This window comes from Wyeomyia smithii, chromosome 3 (genome assembly GCF_029784165.1).
Source record: "Wyeomyia smithii strain HCP4-BCI-WySm-NY-G18 chromosome 3, ASM2978416v1, whole genome shotgun sequence".
NCBI classification, from domain to species: domain Eukaryota; kingdom Metazoa; phylum Arthropoda; class Insecta; order Diptera; family Culicidae; genus Wyeomyia; species Wyeomyia smithii.
In genome coordinates, this window is record NC_073696.1 from 31,942,892 (window position 1) to 31,959,291 (window position 16,400).

A 16,400-nucleotide genomic window follows, 5' to 3' on the forward strand; every position below is an offset into this window, starting at 1 on the left:
TGGTTGAAAAATTCATAACACGCGTGATGGAATTGATTTCGCGGAAGTGGCAGAGATTTCTTTGATATTGGTAGTTTTGGTTTTAAGTTGGTGATTTAAAGTGACGAACGTGCTTCTGTTTTTTAATATTAACCGTGAAATAAAAAGAAGAATAACATTGCATTATGAGAATGAAGCTAAGTGTGAAATTAATTAAGCCAGTTACTCCAAGTTGGAGTTGAGTAAGTTTTGAGACTATTTTTCAATTGTCCGCTTTTTAACTAATGCTAATTCAATCGAATGATATTAACTGAAATCTACCCAAAGCATAGTTTAGAAGATTGAACTAAACGTTGGGTATTTTTAATGCTATATACCCGAAAAAAATTTACGATGTATTTTGCGGTGAGAACAGTAAACGGGCAATGTTTTTAATTGTAACCATAAAAACACGGTATTTTTACTGTAAGCTTGTAAACGATTGTTGTCATTACCATGTTTTAACAACGTTTCTTGTTGTTGAATCTACCACCGACAATAATTTCACCATGAAAAACATTGTCAGTGACTTCTAAATGTATAGGAAAAATGCCTGAAAAAATGCTGTTACGACCCCCCTTTTTCATGGTAAAAATGGCAAAAACGATGTTTTTTATTGTTCTGGACAATGATATTTAATGTCAAATTGATGTATTTACAATGAAAAACATAGTTTAATTATGGTAAAATTATGTACAATTACCGCAACTTTCAAAATTTTTTTAATGTTATTTTTTTTCGGGTACCTTCTATTGAATTAATCTGTAACTACTCAAAATTGGCTTCCTGCACGGAACGACCCGTTGAGTTGAATCGACATGAAAATGGGTACTTTTCGTTTTCCGTGTACTACAATCGATCGCTGGGTGTATGATACGGATGTATTTATGAGTGTGTGTGGTGTTTGTGTGGTTTAAAAAATTGATACCAAATTATCTGAAAAGCGACTGTCACAAAAGTTCACTTTTCATACAAAATACAAAAAAAAAATTGATGACACTCAAATATAACTGAAATTTTGATAAAAATAAAACAATCCTGCTATAACCTTCCTTTAATTTATTTTTTTGTATGATATATCTCTTTATTGAACAACTGAAAAAAGGACCTCCATGAATTAATTGGCCTTCGGGCCCCTCCGTTATCGAAAGCTATCTCATCGAGAATAACAAGGTTGGAGATGTGTCAAAGAATTTATATCATTTCCTTCACAAATCGAATAATTACTTTTTAGAAACTTGCTGGTGCTGTTTACGTAACTCAAATCAATGTTTCTCGTACATGGATATCCATTCGAAAATGGTTAGAAATGCCTTGTTGAAAATTATCTTTTCTTAGGGTTTCCAAAAAGTAGTATCCAAACAAGGCATTGTGACTTACATGTTTTGGAGAACGTTAGTTTTTATGTTGTTTTCCATTACTCACAAACTAACTATAACAAAAAAAAAATTCAATAAAAAGTTGACAGTGACATTGACAGTGAAGTCGCTCGCAACATCAGTAAAAGAAATTTAAGAAAACAGCAATAACAAAAAAATCAATAAGAAGCGGGTCTTTGAAGAATAGCCAAATAAGTTGCCTCAGTTAGATTTACTTTGACGATTGTCAGATTACTTGAGTTCATAAAACGCACATTGGCAGCCTTTCCGTCAAACCTTTGAAAAAGTCATAAATTCTCTCACCGTGGGGAGCGGCTCTCGCGAACGAAAACATAAAATTTTATGCTACAGTCGATGAGAGAGGAAAGCGCAAAACATGCATCCGCACCCGCAGCAGCAGCAGCAGCACAAGTCAGTCGAATCGGACCGAGATCGACGTTTTTGAGTTGTGTAAATATTTTCAAGATGGACGGTCGCATTGCCGTATCGCTCCGCTGCGTGTGAGTTCAGTTTCCAGATTTCAATCTCTGTTGTGGAAATGATGTTCTGATCCGCTGCTCCGAACTGCTTGCTGGAATCAAAATCTATTGTGCAAAATAGTGTTCAACTACTGAGTAGAATTCGATTACTTTTTCTCCGTATCACTGACCACCATACGAGATGAAAGAGGATTTTGATCATATTATTTTCTGAGTTGACAACTGCAACGAAGGAGCTGATGAGCGAAAAATTATTTGGTGTGAATTTACATGTAATTGTGACGAGTGTTCGGTGTTATTAGTTTAGATTTCTTGTCAAAGTCTACTATTCCAGTATCAGATATGTACTAACAGTGGAGTCATGCGCTAAAGTCCTGCCCGAAACAGATGTTTCAATTATAAACAATCCGTGTGAACCCGAGCAGGAAGCTGCGAAGAGAATCGATCCATTTCGAGAAGTGAGAAGAAAAAAAACGACTAGATTAGCAACCTGTCTAAAGTGAAAAATTTGCGTGAAACGCTGGGTGTAAAATTTCGACTTCCCTACTCCGTTGTCGTCTTGTGTGTCACATCGTGTTCACCGTTGTGGAAATTGTAGCGAAAGACCAATCGCCCCGGGGAAAAGCGGTGGAAATCAACGGAGGCGTCGTCGGTGTGGTTGTGCTCGTGTTTGCATTCGATCAGGAGAGAAAATTTTCACTCAGCAATGGGCGGTGATGTTTGTTAAAAATAGCTGCCAGTGGAAGAAAAGGAAATTCTTGTCATCTGTGGCAGTGCTTGATTTCTCCATGATACCTACCATGTATTCTTACCCAGCGTGAAACGCGGCCAAGTTTTGGAAAGTGATAAAGGCCAAACCAAGTGTCCGGTTCGGGGTGGGTGAATGTGCTAAGAGACCGTAACATACACACATACCGCGGGAAGGAAAATACCTGGGTGGGGTATTCCCGAAGTGCTTCGATTTTGGGAGCTGGAGAAGAGCAAGCAAGCGCTTGTTTTGCGGCTTGATTGAGGTGTTTTACTGCCATCTGAGAAAAAGGTAAGGTAACTTGTTTTAATGTATTGAAAATGATGTCATAACTTTTTATGACTGAAGTTATATTATTAGGTATAAATTCTTGACAGAGTTGATAGCACTGCTTTTAATTTAGCGAAAGTGTTTACTTCTTCAATCGATTTGAAACTCAGTGGATTTTATTTCAATTTTTAAATTTTTCTAAGATTTTCCGCCAACTTATCCATGGAATTGGCAATACCCTTCCCAGATTTCATTGCGCTAGTGAAATGTTTCCTAGCCTATTTTCGACCTCATTTCTCAATTGTTTTTTTTTTCTAATGCTTTTTTACAACTTCAAAACAAATTGCTTCTATTGAAATATTCCTAATATGTTTAAAACAATATAATTTCTGTGTCCGAATAAAGTCCTTGTGAATTTATTGTTTTTTTTTATGTATTTTTAATAATCAGTTTTGAAGCAGAAATTCAGTTTTTGAATTTTTGCATCAGTTTGGTGCAAATATTATAGTTTTCTGCTTCCTAATAGCCAAATATGCAAATCAAGTTGGAATAGATCGCTTCAAATGGATAGTTGGCTATTTAGTTGATAGGTAACTTCATATTCTTCGATTACCCGTCACTCGCGAAAATGCGCCATCAGCGTTACGTTTGCAGCGTACAGGCCTGCCCCCACATCTGTTGCACATTCTTTTCCCTCTGCGCCATACGGAGGCATCTTTTCTTCAGTTGCAACTTTTTATGCTGTCTGTTTTGGGAGACGCTCGACGATGTGGAGGAACTACAACGCGAGGAAGATGTCATTTTCAATAACATAATATTTTACGACAAACGTAAACGGCTGTAAAGATGGAATGAAATGGTAAAGGGAGACAACCAAGCAGCTTGACGCTACAATGTACGGACTAGAGGGACGAAAACGGAATACACTGAATTAGTTTTTTTTACGCAGGAAAGTTGCAACTTTCAAGCTATTACGATTTATTGATTAGTAAAAGAACCAAGGCTTTTAGTGATAATACCTATAAATCACTGCACGATTCAGTTGTATGGGAGGCCTTTTATTCGCTTTCTACCTATGTGTTTAGACTTGATAAGCTTCGAAATTCAGAGCGCAGCTTATCAAGCTGAGTCCATTTTAGTGACTTTTTTTTCTTCTAAATGATAAAATACAACCGTTGTGGAAGGCAACCGAAATAACCGCTCTGCGATGCGGAACCAACGGCCATGGGAGGCCAGAGGTTCAGGTACTGCGCTTCTGGCACGCATACACCCGCAGATAGTGCTGCATCGGAGCCCATTGTGCGAGCCAGTGGAGTATCATCACAAAGCAGCTGCTTTGGCTTTAGTTTCGAACCCATCCACACACACTCGAGTGCAGCAGCATAATCGAAGCAGCATTATGTAGATGGCAAAAGCACAATGAAAACGAAAAAAATATTTAACAATTGAATAAGTTTTTTTCTATTTAAAATGGTAAATTGTCAATCTGATCAACATTTAGCTTAACGTCCAACGCACGCAACCGTCTTCAAGCTCGGTTCCGCTTCTTGTGTTAGAGTTTTACCGCACGGTCGAGGTTATCGAAGCATGTCTTCGCTGGTCGCCAGCTGGATATGGATAGGGGAAGGGTCAGTTTTACTGCCGACTAAAGTCATTCGAATTGAACGAACCCGAACAGAATTCCACCATCGTGTTCCACTTTGCCGATGTTGTTATGTGACCTAAATAGACGAATTGTGCAGCCAATTGCATTGGGGTCACCGGCACTGTGTGCTGATCGAATCTTCGATGTCAAACAGAACATTACATTACAAACGGCTGAGAGACAAGTTACGCTTACGATCTAGAAAATTTACCCCTGTATAATTGCTATGGGGGAATCTAATCTGCCCATCATGACCTGCTCACGTGAATGACATGCCCGCTGGTACGCTGCCAATCTCGACACAGACGGAGCGAGAATCTTCACTGCGGCGAGCGGCTGCGCTACTTTTTCCTCCCCAGAGGCTGTCGGCTAAGTGACTGGCCGCGAAGTTGCGCCACCGGACAAGTCCCAGAGGATTACTATCATTATTGTGTCGAGCTTGTTGAGCTATTTCTTTTGAACCATTCTTTTCTGTTATGGTATTTCCGAGACTTGATACCAATGTAAAAGACTAGGCGAACAAGTTCCGAAGCAAACTTATTCTTTTTTTGAAGACTTATCGTTGGTGATGAAGCACTGCGTCTTATAGCATACTATTAGTTTCGGAAGTTTAGTTTCATGCTAGCGTCACAGAAGCATGATAGATTTTGAATGTTGATAAATTACTAGTCAATGATTGAATTTCAACAATTGATAATCCGCTAGATAGAAAATGTTGACAATAATGCATTCAATAAATGTGTCGTGAATAAAATTTTGAAAATATTTAATGACTGTATGTGGATGTTTGACATGGGCGTATGTCGATGAATTAAATAACAGTTATCAATTTATTCATCCCAGAGATCCAAAACAAATTCCGGCTTGATAACACACACACACGCAATATGTTCATGCGGATATTATGACAAAAATATTACATCCAATAGGTCTCAAATGCATACACAGGCATTTGTGGGATCAATAATTTTGTTTATAAGTTATTTTTCTCGTTTTTCTGCGCATTGTTCATATTTTGCATGGGAATGATGATTTTGAGGATGCAAAACAGAAAGCATGAAAAAAGAGAAGAAAAAAATAATTTCAATCTTTTCAAGAGAAGCACCAAAAAAAAACAATTTTCTAAATAAAACTCTTCCCGCTTAGGAACATTTCAAAGGCCAGAAAAACTTAGCCACTGAAGGAATTTTAAAGTTCTCTTAGGCCAAGTTTTGAAACGATGTGTCTCTGTCCTTATTCATCCACTATAGCGCCAGCTGTTCAATTTATTTCTACGGCAATTCTCTCGCCGACTTGCTTGCGAAATATGAGTAACGGAGTTTCATCTGCTCTCGTGCATCGGCTTGTTTCCTATTCGATGAATCAAATACTCTCTCTGTGTACTCAGATAGGAATTAGGCTTTCTGCGCAGTTCACGAATGTCACTGGAGTCCCGCAAGGTAGCCACCTAGGATCGCTACTCTTTTTCTTTGCTGCTTCCAGAAGGTTGTCCTTAATTGTACGCCGATGACGTTGAACTCTTTAAAGTTATAAGAAATTCTGCGGACTGCGTTGAGCTTCAGCAACTAATGGTTATTTTCAGTTTATGGTGTTCTAGAAATCTTCTTTCTGTAATCGTTTAGAAATGTACTGTCATCTCCTTCTATCGGACAAGAAGGCCAATCTTCAGATCGCTGTTTTTTTTCTAGTTCGGTCTATCTTAGAATTCTGCTTCGTTGTATGGTGTACATTCCACAACTCCTGGTTTGCTAGAGTTGAATCCGTGCTACGTTAACTTGTACAATATGCGCTAAGATTCTTTACTTGGCGCAACCCCTCAGTTCTGCCATCCTACACTGAAGGCTGACAGCTTTCAGGAATGCGGTTTTCGAATTTTGTTTTGATGCCAAATAACTTAAAAACGCATGAAACGTCGAGAATTGGTGTCATCTGAAAATTTTTTTTTTGCAAAAATCGACTCTGGGACTGGTTTTTTCAATTGTGGAAGGCAGAGTTCAAAATGTTTAGAATTTATTCAATGAAATTGATCACTAGTCTCTCGAAATAGCCTGTATAATGATATACACTGTAACTAGCCACGAATACATTATGTTTCATTAGGGTGGTTCATTTATTCGGCATATTATGAAAAATTAGTATAAAATAAAAAAAGCACTTCGATTCGTTTGATTGGTGTGCCGTCTTCGACTAAGTTGTAGATAATAATTCTGTCTTTCCAGAAAAATTGCACTTGAAAAATTTATTTATAAAAAAAATAGAATAAAAATTAAAAATTAATTATACAAATGAGCTCTATTTTCAAAATCTGATTTTTTAATAAAACCTACGAAGGATTACCAAAACAATGAAACCAGTCCGATCATTTCGAACTCAAGAAAAGGGAACATTTTTTGAAAAAAAAAGTATTTTTTGAAGAAAAATAATTTTTTGAAAAAAAATTTTTTTTTCAATTATTTTTTTTTAAGGCATATTTTTCTTTTGGGAGGACAAAATATTATCTACAACTTTGTCGGAGACACAATGCCAATCAAACAAACCGTTTCGACTGTAAACATATTTTTAATTTCCAATAGAGCACGCTATGAAGAATTAGGAATATTTTTACAGTCAAAAAGGTTTATTTTATTGGCAAATTAGTAAGTTATACCTTTTTTCTCTCAAAAAATGGTTTTTGAAATTTTCTGGTCACTTTTTTCCATACGATGATTGGCACCCTAATGCTCATTGAGAAAACTTTACCGATAATTTATGATACTCCTTGTACCGATAATTTACGGTATCTTTTTTCTCTTGATCTGAATGAAATTTCTGTTGATCATTCATCGGGAGTATTTTTTCCTTGATGAATAAAGATTGGCTGAAGAAGTTTAAATCGCCTGTGTACAGTTGAATTATTCAACCGTGTTTTTTAATGAACTGTTGATGAATAAACGAAAAAATATTAAATCTTCGATTAACACCCACTACAGCTACCCACACACGTGCTTTAGCAATTCATACGTTCGAACGAATAAGAAATTTAATTCGATTGCGTGCGCTTTTAAAAGCGACCAATATTCGCCACCACCAGCTTTGTGCTACTTCAGAAAGAATCGTCCGCTTTGCCGATCAACGCACGAATGAGAAATTCTTTTCGGTGGTGTGCGTATGATACCGGAACAGTTTTGGAAAGAAAATGGTGGGGTGAAATGTTCGAATGGTACCTATTCAAATCAAGGTTTCGTCAGTTATTTGGAAAAAGGGAGGAGTTTAGAAGAATAGGGAATGGCAAGGAAAGTAAAACAACAACAACAAATCGTTTACAAAGTCAGATCGGTTGTATCCGTTAGTGTCTGCTGGGCCTGGGAGGTAGTGATTGGCTCCTCGGTATAATTTAGAAAATCGATATTGTTTACCAATTTTTCAATAGTGTATCTCAAACAATAGGTTTTTTTGTTACATAAATTTGATTAAAACTGGGACATTTTTTTCAGACAACTCTCCCAGCTGGTCACGAGGTACGATGCTGACCTAACAAGCCAGTCGTCGTGGGTTCGAGTCTCGGCTCGGGAGAGACTGTTAGTGTCAGAAGGATCGTAGCGCAAGCCCCGCAGTTGTCCCGTACACTTAACAGTTGGCTGCGAAGTCTGTGTATAATAAACAGAAGGTCGAGCTCCGATACGAAATGTAGCACCAAGGCTTTGTTTTGCTTTGGGACATTTTTTGTAGAACTGCTCTGATGTCATCGAGACAATTATCTGTATGAAATAACCCGCATAAACTTGAATTATCGAAGTTATGAAAAGTTTGCTATATTCAAATTTAGAAAAAACTAACTTTTTTGTATTAAGAGATAGAGGAATGGTTTGTTTGGCAAAGTTGTAGAAAATTTGAAAATATGAAAATATGAAACTTTGCTGAACGAACAATATATGAATGTATATGGAAGTTACACGAAATTAAGTATTTTGGAATTGATGCATTCTAATGAATAGTCTAATGAATTGCGTTGATTTCTATCTGCTCATCACCGATGTTTCGGTCCTACTATGGGACCATCATCAGGGCTTACAATATATTTAATATTTCACGTAGAATTGACTTACATTAGGACAAAATTACACTATACCACATTTCGTCAAAGAAGGGCCGAAACGTCGGTGAAGAGTAGATAGAAGTCACCGCAATTCATCAGACTGCAGGCCGACATATCAATCTCTTGAATTAATACATTTGTACTTAACTTTTGTTAGTTGCATCTTACATGAAAACGATGTTCGAGAAAATTGTTGGGATTCATACCACACACATTTTTGCAAAAAAAAACACACATATCTCCAGGACTTTTTCTTACAACGTTATAGCATATTTTAGCTTATTTTTCCGATAACTTTAAGAATGTATAGGGTACAAAGGGGACAATGCTTTTCTTTAAGTTTAGCTCAAGTACCACAAACTGCTGTAGGTTCCATTTGTCTAAATCCACTCATATTAGAATACGGCGAGTATTTCTTATAGTAGGTTTTCATAAATAACTAATACTAACTTTTTTGTGTTAAGAGATTAAGGAATGGTTTATTTGGCGAATGTTTATAACATGTAAATACATGAAACATTGCTGAATAAACGAAATTCCTATCTTCATTGGGTAGAGTTACAGTAACAACAATATCGCACGCAAGCCTGGGGGGCTTATGCGGTCTCGATCAACTAGATTAGTTGAGAGAATTCGTTATCGATATTGTTTTTGGCACATTTTGCATGTGTAGGATAAGTACAACGATACACCGTGCCCCAGTGCTTAGTCGAGAAAATTTCCAGTTCGGAAAGATCCTCGACCTGATCGGGAATCGAACCCGATATCACAACCGTGTGGGAGAGCTAGCCGACCGACATCGCTAACCACAGAACCACGGGGACCACTGTAGAGTTACAGTGTTTTTTACATTATTCAAAATTTAGTTTTTTGTACTTAACTTTTGTTAGTTGCATATTATAAGAAAACGTTGTTTAAAGAAAGCAATGGGGCATACAAAACACACGTTTTTGTTGAAGACTTTACTTCTCCAGGACTTTCCTTAACAAAGTTATAGCATATTTTAGCTCATTTTTTTAATAACTTTAAGAACGTGTACCGAACAAATCCGGGATCATAACTCCCAAATCAAACTTTGTTAGGTACTAACGTATCAACTTTCGAACGAACCATTGTTAGAAACAACCGGTTTTAATAGAGACGGAAGATTTGTTAGACTTGTTTCAGGATTTGTTGGTTTACCTCATTCAGATTCAATTTTACATAACAAACATATGGGAAATACAAAATCGAATGTTATTTGTATCTCGTGTTGATAATCTTATATATAAAATAAAGTTACATATGTGCGACCGTCCATAACTTTACAACGGAGCGTCTGATTTGAGCTGGCTTTGTTCTGTTGTGTTCGTCTTTGTCCAAGGCAAATTGTTACGGCGAGAAAGCTAGGAAAATTCAAAGAAAAATGGTGAAATTCACGAAAATAGAATATCCATACAAAGATGACATAAGATCGCAGAAGGCGCAATGAACAACAATAGGTAATATGACAGTAATTTAAAACAGTTGACTCTCGACAGTTATTTTGAAATCATCTTTTCAAAGCTACCACCGAAAATTAAATACAAATAGAAGTACGCTCGACTGGTGGCTACCATCACGGTAATCGGTTGAACTATCTAAACATATAAAAATGCAGCTCTGTATCTGTCTGATCCATATAGGCTTGGAAACCACAGAACCGATCGGCGTGAAATTTTGTATACAGAGGTTTTGGGGACCGAGAAAGGTGACTAAGATAGTTCGAAACCCCTCTCTTTTCTGGAAGGAGGGGTCTCATACAAATGAAACACAAATTTTCGCACATCTCGAAAACTGACCAAGCAAATAGAACCAAATTTGGCATATCGATGTCTTTAGGGGTAACAAATATGTCCATATTGGTTTGACACCCCTCCCTCTTCTAAAAAGGAGGAGTTCCATACAAATGAAACACAAATTTCTGCACGTCGCAAGAACTAACCAAGTAAATCGAATCGAATTCGGCAGGTGAATATTTTAAGGGGTAACAAGTATGCCCATAATGGTTTGAAAACCCCTGCTTCTTCTGGAAGGGTGGGGTTTCCTACAAAAGAAACTCAGTTTTTTCCACAACTCCAGAACTAATCGTGTAAATTGAACCAAATTTAGCATGTGGATGTTTTTGGGGGCAGAAAATATTTTAATGGTGGTGCAACATCCCTCCACCTTCTAGATGGGAGGGCTCTAATCGAACATAAATTTCTTTGGTGGTTTGATACTCCTCCGTACTCTGGAAAGGGAGGCAGGTCTCCCATACAAATTGAACAGACATTTCAACCAGGTTTTCCGGAAAACAGCCTGCAATGATCGGGTCGATGCACAGGAGCCAAAACTCGACTCCAGACGCCATTTGTAAATTTAAGATGGAAACTTCTGGTTTCTAATATGGGTATTTCCGGAATCGTAATGGTGCACTGAAGCCACAAGTCGACCTCAGACAACATTTTGAATTGTAAGATGGCAATTTCCGGTTTTTGGGAAACAGCCGAAAATGACAAAATACCACCTGATATGGGTATTTCTTTAACCAGAATGACGCTCAGAGGCCAGAAAACTTCCGGTTTTTTGAAAACAGCCGAAAAAGACCAAATACCACCCACTTTGAATTTATCCAAAATCAGAAGCTAAAAATTCACCACAGACACCATATTGAATTGTTTTGGCGAGTTTTGGTTTCTGGAAAACAGCCGAAAATGACTGAATAACACCCAACATGGGTGTTTCTCTAACCAGAATGACGCTCAGGGGCCAGAAATTGTCTCCAAATGCCATTTCGATATCCAAGATGGCGACGGGTTCGGAAAAACCGCCGAAAAAGACCGAATATTACTTAATATGGATATTTCCGTATTCGAGATGATGCTTAGAAGCCAAGCATTGACCCTGGACACTGTCCTGAATTCAAAGATAACCACTTTCTGAAAAACAACAGTTTCTGAAAAACAACAAAATTACTGAATACCGCCCAATATGGGTATTTCCGAAATCAGATTGATGCCAGAAAAACAGCTGAAAACGATCAATACCCCTCAATATGGATATTTTCAGAATAGAGGTGATGTACAGAAGCCAAAAAATCGAGAATGTTGTCATTCCGATAAAACCAATCATTTCAAACGATTTGCCTTTTGACTTTGATCATATCCAATGGCCGATTCGGCGTGCATTTGCAGACTATAAGTAAATCGCAAGGAATCAAAGAGTTTGAATTGTTTAAAATCAATAAATTGAACACAAAAATGGGCGAGACGAAGTTTGCCGGGTCAGCTAGTTTTTTTTTAATTTTTAGTTATGCTCTTCTGGTCGGGTTTTGCAAAGAATTCCTCAAATGGGCGTTTACCGTGTCCCTTTTTATTGAGACCTCAAATATCAGATGATAACAAAATACAGGTACAAGCATCAGCACTTAATTCGTTACATTATAAATTTTATTTCGCTGTCCACAACCATTTTTTATAGATTTTGAGAAGAGCGAAATAAAGCAGGGGCGATTTGTCCATAGATAAAAAATAAAAAATAATTTTCAAATCCGGATTTATATTTTTATTTTATTGTTTTCAAAAAGTAACAAGCAGAATGCCTTGCTTTTTTTCCCGCACATGATTGTGATTACTGTGATTTTGAGAATTTGTAGTTGAACAGGTAGGTTCCCTGAAATTAAGTACGAAGGTTTTCATCAATTTAGAATAATACAATAAACAAAGCAATTGAATAGATAAACCGGAAAACAAAAATTGAAATAAATAGAGATTTTTAAGATACGGGCTTACAAACTAGTGAATTAATCAGAAATCCTACTCTCCAATACGAGCGTGATACTCGGTAATTAGATCGCCCCGCGCTCGTAGCAATTTCTCTCCGCGAGCAATCTATTTCCGCGTGACAAAGGCATTTATTATGGTGACATTTTTCCTCGCCGATTTGCTCTTTTTCGCCTCGGACCGACACTTTGTGCTTGTGGAAAGGTGGGCTGACTTCCCTTTGCTCGCGGAACTTGTTTGGTGCCTCCGCTGCTGTGCTCTGTTTTATATCGGCCAAGTCACATCGGAGCAATGATCTTTCTGAACGCGTCAACGCAGCAACCCGGCCAATATTTCCTGTCTCTCCTAATTGTGAGGCGCAACCCGTCCGAGGGAAAAAGAGAGAAGGGTGTCTTCGACACGCAAACCATCCAACGGAGGGCGCGCATGGCGTAGAAATTGTCGCCACTTTTGCATGCAGAAATTGTGCAACCTGAACAAATAGGCAAACGAATAAGAAGAAATACCTTACCGAAGACGAAGACAACGAGGAATCGTTACCTACGAATCTGTCCCCTGCGCGGCGAAAAGGTACATTCACATCGGAAGTTACGTGAATGCATTTAATGCCGATCAGTGCGCGCGCACACCAGTCAAGTGAATGCAACATCGATTAGCATAATGCTACCTGAGAGTAACAATTTATGAAGATGACAGCAAGCAGGACGGGTTCGCAAAGGGCGGATTGATGATAGCTACCAATTATCCATTGTCCTGTCCACTGTCGTCAGTTCGTGCGTCGCTGAAACGAACGACACGATGCAGAATTGAGTCCCTGATGGTAGCAGCATTTAGAGTAATTTCATAATCACTCGTGGCCCTGCATATGCAAATAGGCCAACCAACGGCACTATGCACTATTTTGATCGATTTACGCAACCTTTAGTGTGTCGATTTTTCTCCCATCCCATACAGACAGACAATTAACAAAGCAATGCCACATCAGCACATCTTAACGTAGAACTGGATTCCGGCAAGAATAGCTAGCCACTCACAACCGGGGTGCAATCAAAATTTGCATACCTGAATTGCATATGCATATGAAATTCACCGCAGCAGAGTAGCCATTATTCATATTTTTCATTTATAAATTTATTTATATATAGACTTTTAGCAACCTATCCCTAGCAAGAGTGCAACAAGCCGACGAATGCGTGTTGAATGGGCGATGTTATGCAATCAGCAACGACGGAGTCACGGTGCGGTGTTCGGGTACTGCCATCATCAATGCCTACTTTCGGAGCCATGCGGTGCGTAACAACTGGCAGCAGAAGTGATGCAGTGTTTTTTTTTTTTTTCGGTGCACTCGATGCTGATGCTGCTGAAAATGAAAGGGCTTTTCGGTTTGGCTACTGCCCTGCAAAGTGAAGTCATGCAAGCTAAATCCATCCGGTCCAGTCCGGTAAGGCAACAAAACGATTCACGATAGTCGTGTTCCAGTTCGTACAATTTTCCGTAAACTCCGTGGAATCAATCGAACTACTCAGATGGAATTAATCACCGGAAAAATCGATTAATTACAATCGGCATAGTCGTGAGATGGCATCACTAGTGTTGCGGTTTTGCGTCGGTAATGACTAACAATTGGTGCTGGTGCTGTAATTATAGTAATTACTGCTGGAAGAAGGTTAGTCTTGTTAGTAGGCAGAAGGTATGTCTTGCCACGTAATCAATAAAGCAAAACTGAATGCATTGATTGGAGGATAAACTTCGGTAATGTTTGTAGGTGATTTTCCAAACCACAGTTGCTTAATTTGTTATACCGAAATCAATATAATCGTGCTTGTTTTCAATGTTGAAATAACGATTTTAACATTATTAAGGGGGGACCCTACTCTAGAAGGTCGAAAAATCATGAATTTTCATATTTTTTTTTGGCTGTCTAGAGTAAAGTGAAGTGTTTGGCTATTTTGGCTATTGATTAAGATATATTTGAAGATGTATTTTCCATATCGTGAATGTAAATATAGTGAGTATTACACTGTTGGCAGCTGGGAACGTGGATGCTCTCTCTAAATCAGTACCTAACTGGTGGTAAGTTTTTCTCAGCTTATAGTAGACCGATCGGGCTGAAATTTTTTTTCAGTATATAGAAACATATTATCTATCTTGTTACGTAGCCGTTTTTAAAAATTCCAAAAATTGCCAAAATAGCGGCCATTTTAGTAAAAAAATTGTTTTTTTTTCATGAAAAATCACTTTTTAAAAAATCATAAAACATTGAAAAACTCAGATATCAAAAAACGGCTCCGTAACAAGTTAGCTAATCCATTTTTACATGTTAAAAAAAATTCAGCAAAATCGGTTCAGTAGATGCTGAGAAAAATTTACCACCAGTTGAAAAAACATGGTTTCGAGAAAAACGCGTTTAAAGTTTTAAACAACGATGATACTGTAATCAATGAAGTAAATTGTTTAGAAATGTGTTACTTACTATTTCCTTGGACGCAGAAGATGTATCGGGTACAATATTAAAAAAAAATAATATTTAAATTTACAACAATACAATATTTAATAAAAAAATGCAATATGGTGGAACAAAAATTTAAAAAAGGTATTTGAGTAAAAATATAATGTATTTGTATCAAATTTTTTAGTCAGCTATTCCTGCTGGCCCATTAGTTGTACTTCTACACAGTTTCAAGATATGTTCTACAAGAGTGTTCAGCTCATTATACCCCGTGGGTGCTCATTATGCCCCAGTGGGGTGCTCATTGTGCCCCACACATCGACTGATTGCTTGTTTTTGATGCATGAATCTAATTTGTGTTTTTCACCATTATACGATAAACTTTTCAATTTGTGAATAGTGTACCTTTAATTATAGATGGTTAATGCAAGTTTTGCACTGTAGACATTTTAAAAATTTTGTCGTTTTCCATGCTTAAATCAGCAACCAAGTTAGGGTGCTCATTATGCCCCTATTCCCCCTATGCACAGGAGGAACAATGGGTTGCTGTCTTTCACCATTCGATAAAACTACTGATTATTTCTCTTCGATTTATCACACTTTGTGTGTGTGTGTGTATGTGTGTGTGACCAATCAACAGACTACAAGAAAATTCGTACAATTACGCACTTTATGTGTATGTATGTGTGTGTGTGTACATGTATGTATGTGTGAGTTCCAATATGTCGGTGTAAATATATTTGTGAGTTTAGGTCCGACTAAACGTTACTTATTGTATATATTTGGTCAGAAAATGCGCGTGCATTGTTCGAACAGAGCAACAAAAAACGTCTCCGCTAATTCTCTCTAGGTGACCCCATACTTTTAGCTGTAACTTTTGAACGCGATCAGATATCAAAAAAAATTCTTTTGGCACAACATTTCTGAATGTGTAAGCATTCCAAAAAAGCAAAAAAAAAATTCGATTTCTTCGACTTTCTAGAGTAGGGTCCCCCTTTAAAACACTAGCTTTTCAATTCAGTAATATTTGTACATAATGATTTTGACGTTGGAGTACGGAGTAGAGGGAGGTAAGTTGAAAATCGTAAAATGTAATCATAGAAAAAAAGTCAGGTTTTTAGCGCGTTTACAAAAGTAGTAAGGCTTTTTTTTCTCTTTGCTCCGGACTTAAGGTTGAGATGCGTTAATCAACAATTTGAAGATAGAGGACTATTATCCTTACGATTAGCTGCGAGTCTCGTATAACTACCCAACTTTCGGACACCAATTTTTGGTTCATTCCGATTCTGGAAATATTATTATTGTGGAGTATAGTAATGGAAGATTTTCTTCAGTTATTCCCGATTTTCCAGAAATTCGCCTTCTTGAATATTAAAATGACACCAATCTTAACCTTTGTAGTCCTTGATCTGACAATAACAATAATGTTAAGTATTCTAACATTTTTCTTATGTTTTCATAGCTTTGCCGAATCCAGAAGTCGCCATTCTGATTTTAAAATGGATATTTGAGAATTTTACTTGGTATTTTTTACTAAGTATTTTTACTTGGATTC

General features: G+C 37.5%; 1 protein-coding gene across 3 annotated transcripts in view; it reads left to right on the forward strand.

The window, feature by feature from the left end:
• Positions 1-1,794: 1,794 nt before the first annotated feature.
• The window catches only part of LOC129727111 (GTPase-activating protein CdGAPr), a 135,168-nt gene continuing 120,562 nt past the window's right edge, over positions 1,795-16,400 (forward strand). For 2 of the 3 annotated variants that reach the window (XM_055684582.1, XM_055684581.1), the window contains exon 1: positions 1,796-2,915. The gene's annotated coding sequence lies outside the window, so the exon portion shown is untranslated. Of the gene's footprint in view, positions 2,916-16,400 lie in introns of all 3 variants that reach the window. The other variant, XM_055684584.1, reaches the window with a different exon arrangement.